Below are 15,173 nucleotides of genomic sequence, written 5' to 3' on the forward strand. Positions count from 1 at the left end.
TTACAAGATTAAAATAAATTTGCATAACACGAGGGTATAAATTTGACATTTGTCTTTGGCTTAGTAAATTATTGATTTACTTTGAATTATATTGATTATTTGACCAGCTTTGATTTCTTATTGCATAACATGGTGTTGCAATTTGATCAGCGAAGGTGACAAAGCATGCATCTGTTAAAAATTTAGTGTTCTTTTAAAGTCTAGAATCACGTGACGTTGTATCTTGGTCATACGATACGACCAAATAGCAATACCATGCAGATGTTATCTTATTATATATCACGTATTTTATGTCCTTGTATCGTAATTGGATATTAACTCTTAAAATTGGGACCGTGTCGGGCATTGTCTGTTCCTGAACAAATGCACCAGTTTTCTCATTCTAGATCTTTATGCTCATAAATATTATCCTATATCTAAAGTAAAATTAAATCGTACTTTTAAATATCCTGAAACGCAAAATCTACCTATGCAAGAGATTGTATTGGTCATACGTAACAAATTTGGTCACAAGGGTTCCGTCATCCGTGATGCGCTCGGGAAAATTCACTTAGGTAAGGTAGGATGCGTTTCTGGGACAGATATTCAGACTGTTAATTTTTTACAATGCTTTTCTTATCTACCACTCGCAGAGATTGATTTAAAGGTCTTTAGGTAAAAAATATTTTCTCCGGCTTAGTTTTGTGAAAATAGAAAATTTGGTCAAAATTCAGGTAGCCGAAAAAATCTGATTTGAAAATATTCTTTGAATTAGCATACTGTCAAATATCCAGCTGGTAAAACAATGTATGCAGCTAACTTTGTTTATTTTTCATTGTGTCCGTATAGAATGGCAACAGGTGGTTCCTGCGTTTTGATCGTATTGATTTGAAGTTTCCGTTTCCAATACATTGGTTATGTTCCTAACACGCGTCACTTGGACAGAAAATGTCAAGGTTTATTACAAAAACATGTACCATCAAAATCACACATCGATAGCTAGTGGCCAAAAATGTTAAAGAAGTGGCAGCCACTTCTTTAACATTATTTGACTGCTTTTCTTTCTGTAAATTACATTGGGTAATCCATAATTCAACATCAATGGAAAAAACGATCTGTTATGCATGTATAATCAGAAAAGTAAGCTTTACAATTAGGACAATAGCATGTCTTTGTCACAAATGTATATTTTTCAAAGCCACAACTGTCGCCCCTGTGTGCATTTAAAACAAATACATTTATCAGAGAAATATGATATACCTCAGAAGCATGTCATCTTGGAGTGTGACGTAATTTGCATTAAGTACACAGATACCCTTTTCATTTGCTGAATGGGCTGTGCAATTCGATATTATTTTCAGTAACTATGCTTATAACTCATGCCTGGTTGGTTTTACAGAGCATACGCTCTTTGATGTCTGTCTTACGTTTGCAACTAATTCAAAATTAACAATGTACATCCATAGAAGACAGTTTCTATTAAAGCAAGATGGATATTCAGTTGTGCATGTCATCAGTACGCTCATACTATTTTTAGACTAAGAATTTATCACTGTGCGGTATTAATCTGTGAACTATTTCTGTAGACTTCTAATTTATTACTTTTTGGTATTAGTGGTATTTCTAAAAAGCTATATGAGTACTATATGAATAACTGCAAAAGTTGCATTTTGTTCTCTCTAGGGCTCTGTTTTGTCACACATTTGTGCTAGCAACGTCTTCCACTTACCGTAGCACCTAACTACAACCTCTGACCCAAACAAACTTTTGTCACCCACCGCAAACACTACGTGATGTTAAATGGGGATTAAACTAGCTTGTCTGCATCACTCTGGATGTAATTGCAACAAGAAGGTTCTATTTCAAAACATTAACAGCAAAAGTAGCTTACCGGAGAGAGCACACAATCATCATCTCTCCAGCAAGTTTCATACTTCCCCCTTGCAGGGTAGAAGATAATTAAACTGTACACAAAAAAGAAACTCAGTTGTGGCCACAGCCGACATTGCATATGTTAATAGTAATATAACGGGAGATAATGTACAGATTGTACACGTATTAAAAGTGTACGTTGTGTGAGAGGGTTGAAGTATGTATAAACATGATAATTAAAATAAACAAACAAACAAACAAACATATTTATTTATCTATTTATTAAAGATCTAAATAATTAAATGTTAGTATAAATAAAGAAGCAAATAGCTTCCGAACAAACAAGTAACTGAATAAACAACAAGTAACTAATGAACAAGCGAGTAATTGAATAAACAAACAATTAAATAGATAAATAAATACATCAGTATATTAACTTATCAAGGTAGAATATTCAATATCTGATCTTACGCTATATTTTTTTCAGGACAGTTTTTAATGGTACTATTGGTGTATATAGAGGGTTAACAGTAGACTTAATGGCCGTTGTGGGCTTGAGAGCCTTCCCTTTGGTAACTTTTAGAAACGTTCTCATAAGTCACATGTTATGGAATGTAAGGACTGAAGGAACTGATCAAAACGTTACCGTCGGAGAAATGACCGCGTTTTCCGATTGGTGTAGAGCACACAAACATTTTGCTAACCTGATCATGTTCTCTTTGTATTCACTTTGATGCAACTGATGGAAGTGAAGTCAATGTATTCGTAGTTTGACCCAATTTTGCGTCGCGCCCATTCCGTTGAAAGCAAGCGAGAGTTACCGAATCTCATTATTTTTACCCTACACGATCTATGATAGCGTGATGTAGTATTGTCACTCGTTAAAAGCCGAAGATTTCTTCTCATCGTAGCCATTTTATCAAACCCTAGAACACGCCGCTTCAGCGTTTCGAGCGATATTAGTCGTTCCACGTGAGGAAACATGGATACGTTGATCGATTCGATGGTCTAGATGAATCAAACAAACGCTGTGTAATACTGATGAGCATATGTTATTTGCAACGAACGCACGAAATACTTGAGTAAATTCTCTGCCGAGAAAGGTTACCCGTCACATCGTCTGAATATTGATTACTTTTGTCATTTGAAAGATAATTTTAACGATGTTAGTCGGATGGGCAGTGATGATAACGAAAGCCAAGCTGAATTCAGAATTGAAAATTTTGTATCGATAATGGCAGTATTATGGAACTCAAATCCATGTGGATGGATGGAACTCGTCCATTGTAAACGTTATTCCCAGCACGGACCTCGAGATTACATCAGTATTCTTTCCACTAATGGATCTCTGGGATCCATTATTCAGAGAAGAGCCATCAGATATGGTTAGATGCGGCTATCGGGGTTCAAAATATGATGAAATATCATCATTGTAACTTCTCCGAACAAAATTTTGCAGGGAAAAAATCAGTTACGTTAAATACATGGTAGAGACACAAAAAAATCATGTTTGCTTCAGAATTATGAAGCACAGGAATATATTTCATTTGTTACCACTTTCAAAGCCTTACCATATCCCAACGAGTATTCTACGTCAACGGCAGGGTGCTGTGATCAAAGTTTTGACGCCAGACTGGCTGGATGGTGGAACATCAGATCGCTCTTGTGTTCAATCACTGTAGCAAATCAGACAGGACCAGGTGCTGGTGATTTGTCTCTTATCTGATTAGCGAGGCTCCGAAGTCGAGCCTGCTTATGATTTACGACCTCTGCAGAGTACACTTGCCCGTAGTTTAAACACCTCGCTCGCGCTGAGGCCGATGTGGTCAATAAAGAAGGGAAGCTGCACGTCCGGACGTCTAATAGAAAACAAAAGCGCCGGGAGTTTAATTTGCAGAAGAAAAATCGTTTACGTCTACAAGAGAATTTACTCATCATCGCCGAGATAAGAATGGCGAAACAATGGATAATTTGGTTAGATCATCGTTGTTTATCAATCTGCCCTCCATTCACTTCATGAAGCTAAACACTGTGCATGAGGCTCACATATCTTAATCGTTTCTGAAACTGTAGAACGGGCCTTGGAAACGACAGCAGGGTCCGTGTCTTGTCAGCAGGAAAAAACTCTTCACCCTACATCCTGATCATATGAAATAGCATCTTCAGTACACTTGCCTAACTAACCTCTGAACAGTTATTCTTTCAATTAAAAACGCGACTTAATTTTAATTTATTTAATGCGCATTAATGTATCTTCATTCTTTTGTGATTTTAAAAATCACAAGTTGCAAAGATTATTTGTTCTTGACTTTGCGATCACTATTTCCACTAAGTCAAAGAAATATACCGGCAGTGTATTTGATATAAAAATGTTGATGATAATTAAAATTAGCCGGGTGAGGGCGTCGTTTTCGTTATCTTGATAGTCAACATCTTTGGTTACTGCAGCGTTGCATGGAACCACCCTTTTCCTCAAAAAGTTAGAAACTAAAATTTGTCAGTTTTCACTTCCTCAAGTAGAAGCTTGCTATTCTGACCTACAGCTTAAAGGGATACAGCCATCGGAACTGCCCTCAAAGGTCATATGGGACCCATACGACCAATGTAAACACTGTATCCAAGGTACGATGGTGATTTATGAAAGTTAAAACATGTCTGTCATAATCTACATCGTATGATTTAAATGTTGCAGCTATGATAATGGGGTGCATCTAGATATCGTGCACGAAATACTTTTTTTGTAAACAAGAATATTAATCTCGAACAGGCACAGTTCCGACGACGGTTTCCCTTTAAGATATTTTAATGAACAAATGTAAATTCTAAGTTCACTAAGTCTCAGAAGCAAACCTGGTAACACAACTTGATGTAATGCTATATTAAATTCAATTACCGCCATTTGATTTACTGGTAACGTTTCCTCTCAAACCTTTAAGATACTTCAATATGCTATGACAGTATCTGGCTTAGTATTATTAAAACAGAAAACCAGGAGGGTGTTGAGGACGATATAACAGGTTGAAAAACCTCTCAATGCGTAACATTCGATAGAAATGAACGCTCACTCATTGCGAAAGGAGTGCTGCACTATACTCAAATTGATAAACAAGAAGATATCTTTTAACTCGTAATATGTATATGTCCTTGATTCAAAAGCTAAAACAAACCTTTCAGGTTCTGAAATGCAGAATGTAGTTAAATCAATCAATGAAACTTAGCTTAATTAGTTTGTTTTTCAACATATTTTGAAAATGTGCTGAATTCCATGATTGATTAGTTGACGACGATGAGGGAGTGAATGCAATGACAAGATTTGCATGCACTGTTTAGATTACGCACGGCCAAACAAGGGAAGTGTCCGTTGATCGAAGACACGATCGCACCGGTTGCATGCACTGTTTAGATTACGCACGGCCAAACAAGGGAAGTGTCCGTTGATCGAAGACACGATCGCACCGGTTGTGCAATCGATACGTTATGCAAAAGCAGCGCCTTTAAAGTCATTTTCATTCGCAAAATGTTCAGCTCCGTTAGATTGGATAGTCTGATGAAATTAGCCCACACGATGTCATTAACGTGTCTGGCGACAATCAGAGTACTAAGACTGCTGTTGTCTATTTTTTTCTGCTCAAAGTATTAGATATTCTCAAGTATAAAATCAGCACAAAGTCTGGCAGTTGCCAGTGTACCGAATGTTCATGTTGCTGACTTTATTTTCCAGTGCAAAAGATAAAACTAGCTGATAAATTACATGGTCCATGAAAAAAACCCCTGGATTAATGATGCGTATAATACTATAGCACTACGTGTCCGGTATTGATTGTTATGCCTTCCTATCATTATACACCTCATCCAGATTTGTTCAGAGATGTGAACTTAAAAGTAATCAAGTTTAATTATTAACGAAAACCTATAAACAAATATAACATGCAGTTGATGTAAATGAATTCATTATGAATCTATATATATGGCGGTGGGATATATAAAACGAACGCGGTTTACAATCATGCAAATTGAATGATTGATTTCGTTCCTTGCGAGGGTAAGGTCACGTAATCTACCTTTGTTAAAAGACTTAGGCCATATCGAGTAAAGTATTTGTTTTGCGGTCACTCGAAATTTCCAGAGGTAGGCACGGGTATCGTAAAACACGCGAGAAATTTCCACAAAGCAAACAGACCTTAAATTGTTTAAAGGGAGGCAGTTGTTGGAATTGCGCTCAGAAAGGTCGCTAGAGACCCTACAACCGATGTAAACACTGTTACGTTGGCGATTGATGAAAGTTAAAACATGTTTGTCTTAATGTACATTGTAAGATTTAAATGTTACAGCTATGTTGACATGATGCATCTATATATAGTGCTTGAAATACATTGTTTGTAAACAAGAAAGTCGCACAAGCGCATTTCCGACGACCGTTTCCCTTTAATAAGTGCTTCTAGCGATAACGTAATCACAGGGTTCCATGTTCGTATACATGACTGGTGCAAGGAAGTGTGGTTTCGTGACATAATATCGCCAACGATGGAAAATTGTGCAAGCCGAGTTTGTGACGTTTCCCCGAAAAACTCTGAAAAAACAACGCGCACAGGGACGTAAAACAACGAATCCACTTATTTTGGCCTAAGTTATTAATCGAGGATTGATCGTATTCGGTATGACAGTGTGGCCCCAGTCTTGCTTTAATGTATCACGTAATGCTTGATGTATTATCGGGAAATGGTTGGTCACTTGTGGCTGCTGCTTCAGGTGAAAGGGTTCGACTTTTGACGGTTGCATGTGTGAGGGCGTGTACACCTCAAGCGGATCTCATGGCCCTGGGTAATTTGTTGCAAAAGTCGGCGAGCACACCGCTGCTTCGATGCCTATCGTTCAGTTAATTGGCATCGGCGTACGACGCGCACATTATGTGACTTCGCTCAAAATGGCCGCCCAGTGTGACTGATCACCATCGCGCAATGTCACAAGATTTCGTCTCTCCAGCTTCACTGCACAATATGAGTGAGTACAGCGTTCATTCGGGTAAGCACCCCGTCGGGTAACGTCCCTACCCGACATGGTGTAGTCCTTAAACCGTCCAGCTGAACACACAGTTTCTCAATCTTGCATCTTAGGCCGGCATTTGCGATAGGCAAACTGAGGCGATAGGCAATGACGACGACAACGACGACAACGACGACAACGACAACAACAACAACAACAACAACAACAACGAAAACAACGACGACAACAACAACAACACTAATTAGACTTCGATTATCAAAATGTGCAAAATGATACCTCTGCCTGTGAGTTGGTTACATATTGAAGTCAGAAATGTCAAAAAATGACGTACATTATTCGATTCTACACAATGTCAGCAGCTTTTAACTCATAAGTAACCCACTGGCCTAATGTAATTTACTTCTTGTCTTAATAAACATTATATTGAGCCACATGTCTCGAATGTAAATAGGATATCGTAGATGAAAACAAAGCAGACAGCATGGAAACTGTAAGGCACATACAACACAGAGGGTTTTTACTTATTCAGGACAGAACACGTTTAATAAAACTTTTACGGCGCCAGGTAGAGCAGTCAGAAGTCGTCGTCTCCGACGATCAAAAACACTAGACAAACACAAATATCCAAAAACTAATCGATACGACACCTTGTTGACATTTCCGCGATTATCAAACAAGCCGTGCGTTAGTCAGCGACGGAGATGTCGAGGCAAGTGAATACTAAAGAAATCACGGCAAATTTCACCGTTATGTTTCCAAATGTTACAAGCTGCCATTAAACATGGCTATCTTCCTCGACCTACGTACACAGTCAAAGGAGCTTTACTCGTCTTGTGTCTTTTCGTAATTGATCGTGCGTAATTCGTTACACCTGCGAGACAATGGTTACCATGTATGTCGATAGGAGACACCTTCGCTTTTTCCGCAATAGACGTGTTTGTGTTCCGTGCAAGTTGCGCAAACGCATTGGTCGCCCTGGTGTACTTCTTGTCCGTATATATTGTTCACACTATTTGTGACGCAAAAGTTGCACTACGGAAAAAACATTGAGACACAGAAAGCGCCTGGTAGTTTATCGGCAGACAGACTGACAGACAAGTCGGAAGCTCTCGTCCGGCAAACACTGTGATCAGAGCAAAGGGCCATAGAACCTGTGTATCATCGCACATAATGAAAAGAATAACACTATTCTCGATAGTTAAAGGTATACTGTCACCTGTTCCAATTTTGCCACAGTTACCATGGAAAGAGAAAATCTAACCAATCACAGATTTTAAGCGGGTGGCCGCTTTTTAAAAACTCACATGGGCATTTTGAATACCAAGGAACGCCTTTGACCATATATGGGCATATTTAGATTATAGGTGACTGTATACCTTTAAGGTAAGTGTTAACTCTCACATCGTCCAAGTTTCCCAGTATAAGCCATATTTGCCATCCAAAACCATTGAATCGGGCCAAACCATGGCGGTAGACGGGGTGACCAGTACGATTTTCATGCAGTAGATCTCACATGTCGATGAAAAACTGTAAAGGGATGACGTTACCGTGAATATTGCTTGTCAGGACTCAAGGTTCAGTGCTTTACCGCCTTTTATCGCAACGAGGCGTCCCCGATGTTTGACATTGCCAAGGACACAGCCAAGAGTATTAAAATCCGTTTCAAATAATCCGTCCAGAATTGGTCCCCCCGGCAGGCAGGCCAACGATGAGAGTTCAAAAACCATCTAAGCGGCGACGTTAGAAGTACACTGACGGTGTATTTATTGGCACATTCCAGGCTGGAAAAAGGAAAACCGGCATAAATGCCAAAAGTAAGCAGAATTAAAGAACGGTGCATGACTAGGTCGCTAAGTGGCCGTCTGGAGTGACAAGCAGGCAGGCATGCAGATAAGCAAGGATACGCGTTACCAGTGTCTAGATTTATCGTTACCCTCGATTGTATAGGCAAATTTTTGCTACCTATCCCTATGACTTCGTTAACAATTTGAACTCAATCGTTCATCTCCCATCGATGGAGAAGTGATCCAAAATGCCAAAAATTGCAATCGCAAAGAGATTAGTGCTCTTTGGAGAATAGCCATCTCCATATAAATTCAGTGTATTGTGCAGTCTTGATTAATCGAACTAAATATTAAGTGCATTACTATTAACATTTTTCACGTCTTTAGTATCGTTTTCTCCCCTATAACGTTGTTTTGAATAATCACTGCTTCGAGACGACCGTTTCGAGAGTACTTAACATTGTTTTCGGCGGTTGTCAGTCTTATTCAATCTTTAAAGTGTGTTTTCGTGTAACGAGATTGCGTCTCCAACAGCACGACACTGCAGTTATTCAAAATATTGAATATTTCAAGCCTCGGTCACGAGATAGTACAGCGTTAATGTTTTGGTTAGTTATTTTCGGTTTTGAGTTGGGCTTGATACACAGGGTGGTGCGGTCCTTCTAACAAAGTCTGTGAACGTCAGAATGTCCCTTTTAAGTGTTCAAACGCTCATCAAAAGCGTGCATAGCGTTGGTGATTGTCAGTTGAATGACTTCAGCAATACGTTTCTCCGTCTAAGTTATCGCAGCCCGTTCCATTTCAGTTCATGATGTCCTCATTTGCATACGTAATATATTCAGTGCGCTTGTTCATAAAAAGACAGCGCCGACATCATCTCAGGATTTAAGAATCCCTGTAAAGCCAGCGCTCGTGTTCAAGGTTACGCCACCAAGAGTCGCATTGCGAGCGCCCGAGTTTTAAGCTACCGTTTCCATCAGGTAAGCAAACTTCAACGATTTTCCTTGGCTTCGAATCCACAGAGCAATTTGCCCGACTCTGTTTACTTCAGCGCCACAGTTATATTACGTATGTCTGCGATCCAGTCAACGCGGTCTCCCACCCAGATGTGGGGGTAATACTCCCGGCTGATTATACAAACAGTTATGTCACATTACTGTGTTTAGAAGCCATCCACTTGCCCTAGCGATTAACTTGTAACATAAGTAGCTATCTAATATGCCAAACAAAAATTCCCATGGTACTGATGTAATGCCTTATGTAAGCATTTTTAAAGGTTTAGCCACTCTTGTATAAATTTTGCTGACCTCAGTTTAGAACTCTTCCAAGCTCTAGGTTGTCCCTAGTGCATTTTTACGTCTCACGTGCCGAGCTGACGTTCGTGTGTCTCCTAAAAATGTATTTATTTCTTGGTAACGGGATATTGTCTTGGGAGTGTCTTTTTGACATCCATTACGCCATCATTGACCTTCTCTCACGTCGAGAGTGTTTTTAGGACATGATCTTAGCGTTCTACGAAGTACCTGATGACAGCAAAAACGACTAAGAATCTAAACATTCTGAAAGGGGCGCACCTTTGAAATTGAGGGAGGGTTGGGGGGTCACCCGAAGATAAGTAAATTCATCGCTTACCAGATTTGACATATATGAGGAGAGTATTGTACAACATTTTGTTGTTCACTTTCGAGTCATGTGCAAATTTCTGCCAAAATTCGTGCCAAGTTTATCTGCCGTTTTTTTACACTTAACCACCCTTCCAGACCTAATGATACATTCCTGCAATAGCACAATCTGTCACCTGATTGTCAAGTTTCACAACGGATGAATCTCAAAAACAGGCCAGTCTCGTTGAATGATTTGTAAACGTCTCTATGTACGTTGACAGAATCGAGAGATGTGTCGGGCACACTTAGGTTGATATTCGTCTTGTGGGTCCTCACAAATGCGCGAAAATTGCAACCAGCGTTGTTCGAAATCCTTGTAACATCATGGAAGGCAGTCCCATTACCACCACATTTACCGTGTTAGGTCGGTTTGTGTAGTCCGTCTTTTTTTAAGAGTATCGGTATTGCAACCGATGAATTTCAAAACACTGATCAATTACTCAATTGCTTGTTATGTATGTCAGACCTTAAGTTATGTTCTAGTATGATTAGCACTTACCTATTTGAGGGCGTGTTATTTTGCTCAACGAATTACGAACGCCATACAACGAAGGGAATTAATCGCGTTTATGAAGATGTAGCAACAATTTGTGATGATTTTCCCCGTTTTTCTCTCTGTTCAAATGCTCGCATCAAAAAGTGATCAATCGACTCATATACCGGTCCCTGCATGTATATTAGTGAAACGCGAACTGGTGTCTGTTCTCACTCGACCCTCACTGAATGTATACCGGCTTCTGTCATCGTTTATCTCTTTTTCTCTCCATTCGTCGCTGTTGCAATTCTGTTCTTCCATTTCTGTCTACAGATGCGTGCCTCTATGTGCCTTGTGAACTGTCGTTTTGTCTGCAGCCACAGGGATGACACTTTTTAGTCACAATATCCATACCTATAGGACGAGGACCCATTCATTCTGTACGTCTTAAGCCCAGCACTTACATAAAAACTACTGTTGCAGTCTCAACTCAGTAAGTTTTCCCGTAAAAGCCCGAGAATGTTATAATTTATAAACGTTTCATACAAGAAAGTACGAAGAAACGACTGCTAAACTAATGAATTCTGTGCATGTGAACACCTGGTCACCGACCATCCTTCATTGTAACATTCCAGTTAAGGCGCCTGTTCTTGTCGCAGTATTTTTCAAGAACGTCCTTTTTGAAATCATCTATAGCCTTCGCAACGGACGTCCCGTTATATTATCCCCCTCAGCGATATGAACTGAATGTTTAATCAGGAGCGTAAATGGACCCAGCGTGTAAACTGGCAAAATCAAAGCATTGTTCAATTTTCTGTTCTCACTTTCACTTTATTCACTTTATTTCAAAGCAAGCATTAATCGAAAACAAAATTTTGGAAAACAGGCGTTTTAAAATGAATGCTTATACATTTTATCACTGAATGCAATGTTCTCTCCCTCCTTTTAAGCACAAATATGTGACAATAATCCAACAATGGAATAAGTTAATGAAAATATACTATTCAATAACTCAATCTAATTTATTCATCGAATATCAGTGAATGACTCTGATGCTGTCAGCTCTCTGCTAATGCCCTGTCACCATGGTAATTGGTTTATAAATTGTCGCTTTTCAAGCGGTTCTTGAGTGTGTTTTAAAGCACATGTAGGATTTATTAGTTTAGCCTGCAAAAATTATCTTATGAATCAATGATATGGCATCCACTTTAATGGAATATATATAGGATTAAAATATATCTGGCCTTAGGGTGCCACAGAACCTCAATAACTCTGAGAACGAAACTAAACATTGCTAGATTGAAGAAAAATTGTCATATACTTTGAAAGTCTTATTTCACATCAGTCTTACCGAGCGATTGAGCGCGTCTTACATATAGATACAGCATTCACTCCGAACTTGATACACGGCGCGTCTGACGCAAGCGTTACCACGACAACGGACGGATTTATAAAACACTTTGTCTTCCAGTGTAGATGAAAAGCCGAATGTCAGAGTCAGAACCGGTAAATTTTTCTCTCACTGACTGAAGTTCACGTTTGTGGGCTTACACAAATTCAGAACGAGTGTTAACGATGCACTTTCGTGACATTCAAGGAAATTAAATATAGTGACTATCGCTGCAGGGGACCCAGTCACCGAGAGATAAGAAGTATCACAGTAAAAGGCGCCCCCTAATAGATGACAGGGTTTATTAAACCAAATTTTCAACGTGACCGATAACATCGAGCGAGCGGTTTTTCTATCTGTGAACACTGCCAGCTCACTGACGATATCTACGAACGTTAAGAAATGTCGGTCTCGTTACTTTTCACACTGCATGACAGTCTTAAGGTTGCACGCGCCGCGAAACTGAAAGACTTAAACTTTTGCTCAAAACTTTCCGTGAGGAAATTTTCTATCGTTGATGTTCGAAATCATAATGAAAAGCAGGGGTCGCCTTTCAAAATTAGATACTAGAGAGACAAATTGCTAAAATATTTACCGATACTTAAAATTCAAAATGGTCGCCATCCCCGTGTTAAGTTTGTGGATAAAAAATAAGTCTTCAATTTTTCACAAAAAAATGAGTCGCTGATTCTCCATGAGCTTCTGGTAGACCAAAAAAACGTTTAGTAAAAGTTTGAAAGTCCGAATATTTGTCCCAAGGCCGGCCCATTCTACTTTAATACGGCATAATTCGAGCGACAACAAAAAGGATTGGAATTTCCTGCAACGAGCATGAAAATTTAGAGCACGTTTTTAAGTTGTTCATAAAGATGAAGAGTACGTATACAGCATGTCTAATAAAAAGGAAATGTTTCGAAGTGTGTGGTGTCTACTTCGACGCACGATCGTTTCATGAAACAACAATAAGAGTGACATATCTGTTTCAGAGTCACGACATGACGTTATGCCAATTTAGTATTAATTATTACCTAGCGGTAAAATTAAAGTTTCATTTATTGATATGAAAATCGTGCTTTTTAAAATGTTATGGAAAGGCTACACGAATGACCTTTGAAAACTATTACAGTATGTTTCACTGTACATTTTGCGCATTGTATGTTTACTGAAGACGACAAGGACGAAGATAAATGGGAAAATATGTATTGGTTTTGATGATGACATACAAATAAAGTCATGCCCACGCTCGTAGAAGGCGACAGTTATCCGCGAAGCCATGTCTACGTTGAATAAAGCTGGCCTTAGTTCGGCGCGAACGGTTACCTGACTTGTATCGCCGTTCAGATTTGAGTTTGACATTTCCCGCGCGTGGCGTCTGATGAAAAGTGTTTTCATTGGCTATAGCATGGCGCTGATTTTTGTTCTACGTTAACGTTTTTGATGAGGCGACAAGATAATGTTTCGCTGCCTGGCTATTAAACACGGCACAATATTTTGTCGTGTATCTGTCAGAGATATTTGTGGCTGGCACCGTGCCAAAATACTCATCCTTGAAATCGGTACCAAGATAAGCGTCGCAAGATTCTCACAGGATCTGATCGTGAAACGGATCATTCTCAGACACTGAGATACAGCTGCTTTTGGTCACTATCACCGTATCTGATACCACCCAAGAGATTTATTTCACTTCTATGCGGTACATTCTTGTTTTTTGGGAAAAATGACTGAAAATCTCCAAAAGGAAAGTCTGAGCGAAAGTGTACGTCTTTCTATTCCGAGGCTCGTAGTACCTTAATACTAGTGACGTTTAACTCGACGTATGTGTGACTCAAAAAAGCATACAAACCGTGTAATAAATTGAGTCAAATTAAATGATGATCGTCAAAAGTATTAAGACTAGTGACCGTGACCTGATTCTCTGCTAATACATTTAATAAAATTCTAAATATACGCCTTGTTTTGAAGATAAAAACAAAGCTACTGATGCAGTACTCTTTATCGTTTTACGAGAAGTTGCTAGTGTAAACAGTTTAATTTGCCATTTGACGTAAGAGCAGGCGATAAGCAAGCCAACGCACTTACATTAAAAGAAATCAGTTTAACCTGGCTAGAAAAGAACATAAACATATAAACGAATTCAAAAAAACGTGCCTTCAAAAATAAGTAATGAGTATCGCATTCGGTAATAGGTCGATAAAATATTATGAATCGCGCTAAAAGAATCACAGCAATGTAAAACAAGTAATCGTTTCAATGAAGTTTGATGAGAAGTCGGTTGTGACGCCCACACGGTTTGAAACCTTTTGAGCGCGGTCAGGCACCGGTAACGTTAAGACGCGTCGGCTGCCAAGTATGTGTACAGTGAGCAAAAATGCAACATCATCGAGACCCGCCTAACAATCAATAAGTGACTTACTGTAGAAGGTTGGAATAGGTAGATTTACTATGTTAGTGTATAGGTATAGGTAGTTACAACTACAAGGGAGGTAGATAGGTAATAGTTACTAGATAGGTAGATAAATAGGTAGGCCGGTTTGTTGATAGGTATCGGCAGGTTTGTACATGTAGTTTAGTACGAGCCATTTAGCCTAACGGTCACATAATTATATCTAGACCAGCTTGATTGTCACTTGCGGGATTGCATAATTAGCCAGACAATTTAAAAAGAAGATGAGTACAGTATGTATGAATTAAATATTAGCTGGTTTGTAAATGCATGTAATTAGGTACTAGCTAGATGGGATGGTAAGGAGGAGGTGGTAGATAAGGTCACATGATGATAGGCAGTATGGTATCCAGATGGCCAGATAGGCACAGATAGGTTTGTAGATTCGATAAGTTTTTGGGTTGATGGGTATAGTAGATATAGATATAGTCAGATAATTAACTGCATATTAGGTTGATAGCTAGTTAGGTATACACATATATGTCGTTAGGTTGGCAGCTGGTTTTGTTGGCTAGACAGTGATTGAGTATGTCATGCTAGGTTAGTTTATAGTTAAGTTGGT

The 15,173-nt window shown here is 39.0% G+C and overlaps 1 protein-coding gene across 2 annotated transcripts in view; it reads left to right on the plus strand.

Annotated features, from left to right (window-relative positions):
- LOC139133449 (histamine H3 receptor-like) overlaps positions 1 to 15,173 on the plus strand; it is a 210,579-nt gene that overhangs the window by 67,339 nt on the left and 128,067 nt on the right. The window lies entirely within an intron of this gene.

The sequence above is a fragment of the Ptychodera flava genome, chromosome 5 (genome assembly GCF_041260155.1).
Source record: "Ptychodera flava strain L36383 chromosome 5, AS_Pfla_20210202, whole genome shotgun sequence".
In the NCBI taxonomy this organism is placed as follows: domain Eukaryota; kingdom Metazoa; phylum Hemichordata; class Enteropneusta; family Ptychoderidae; genus Ptychodera; species Ptychodera flava.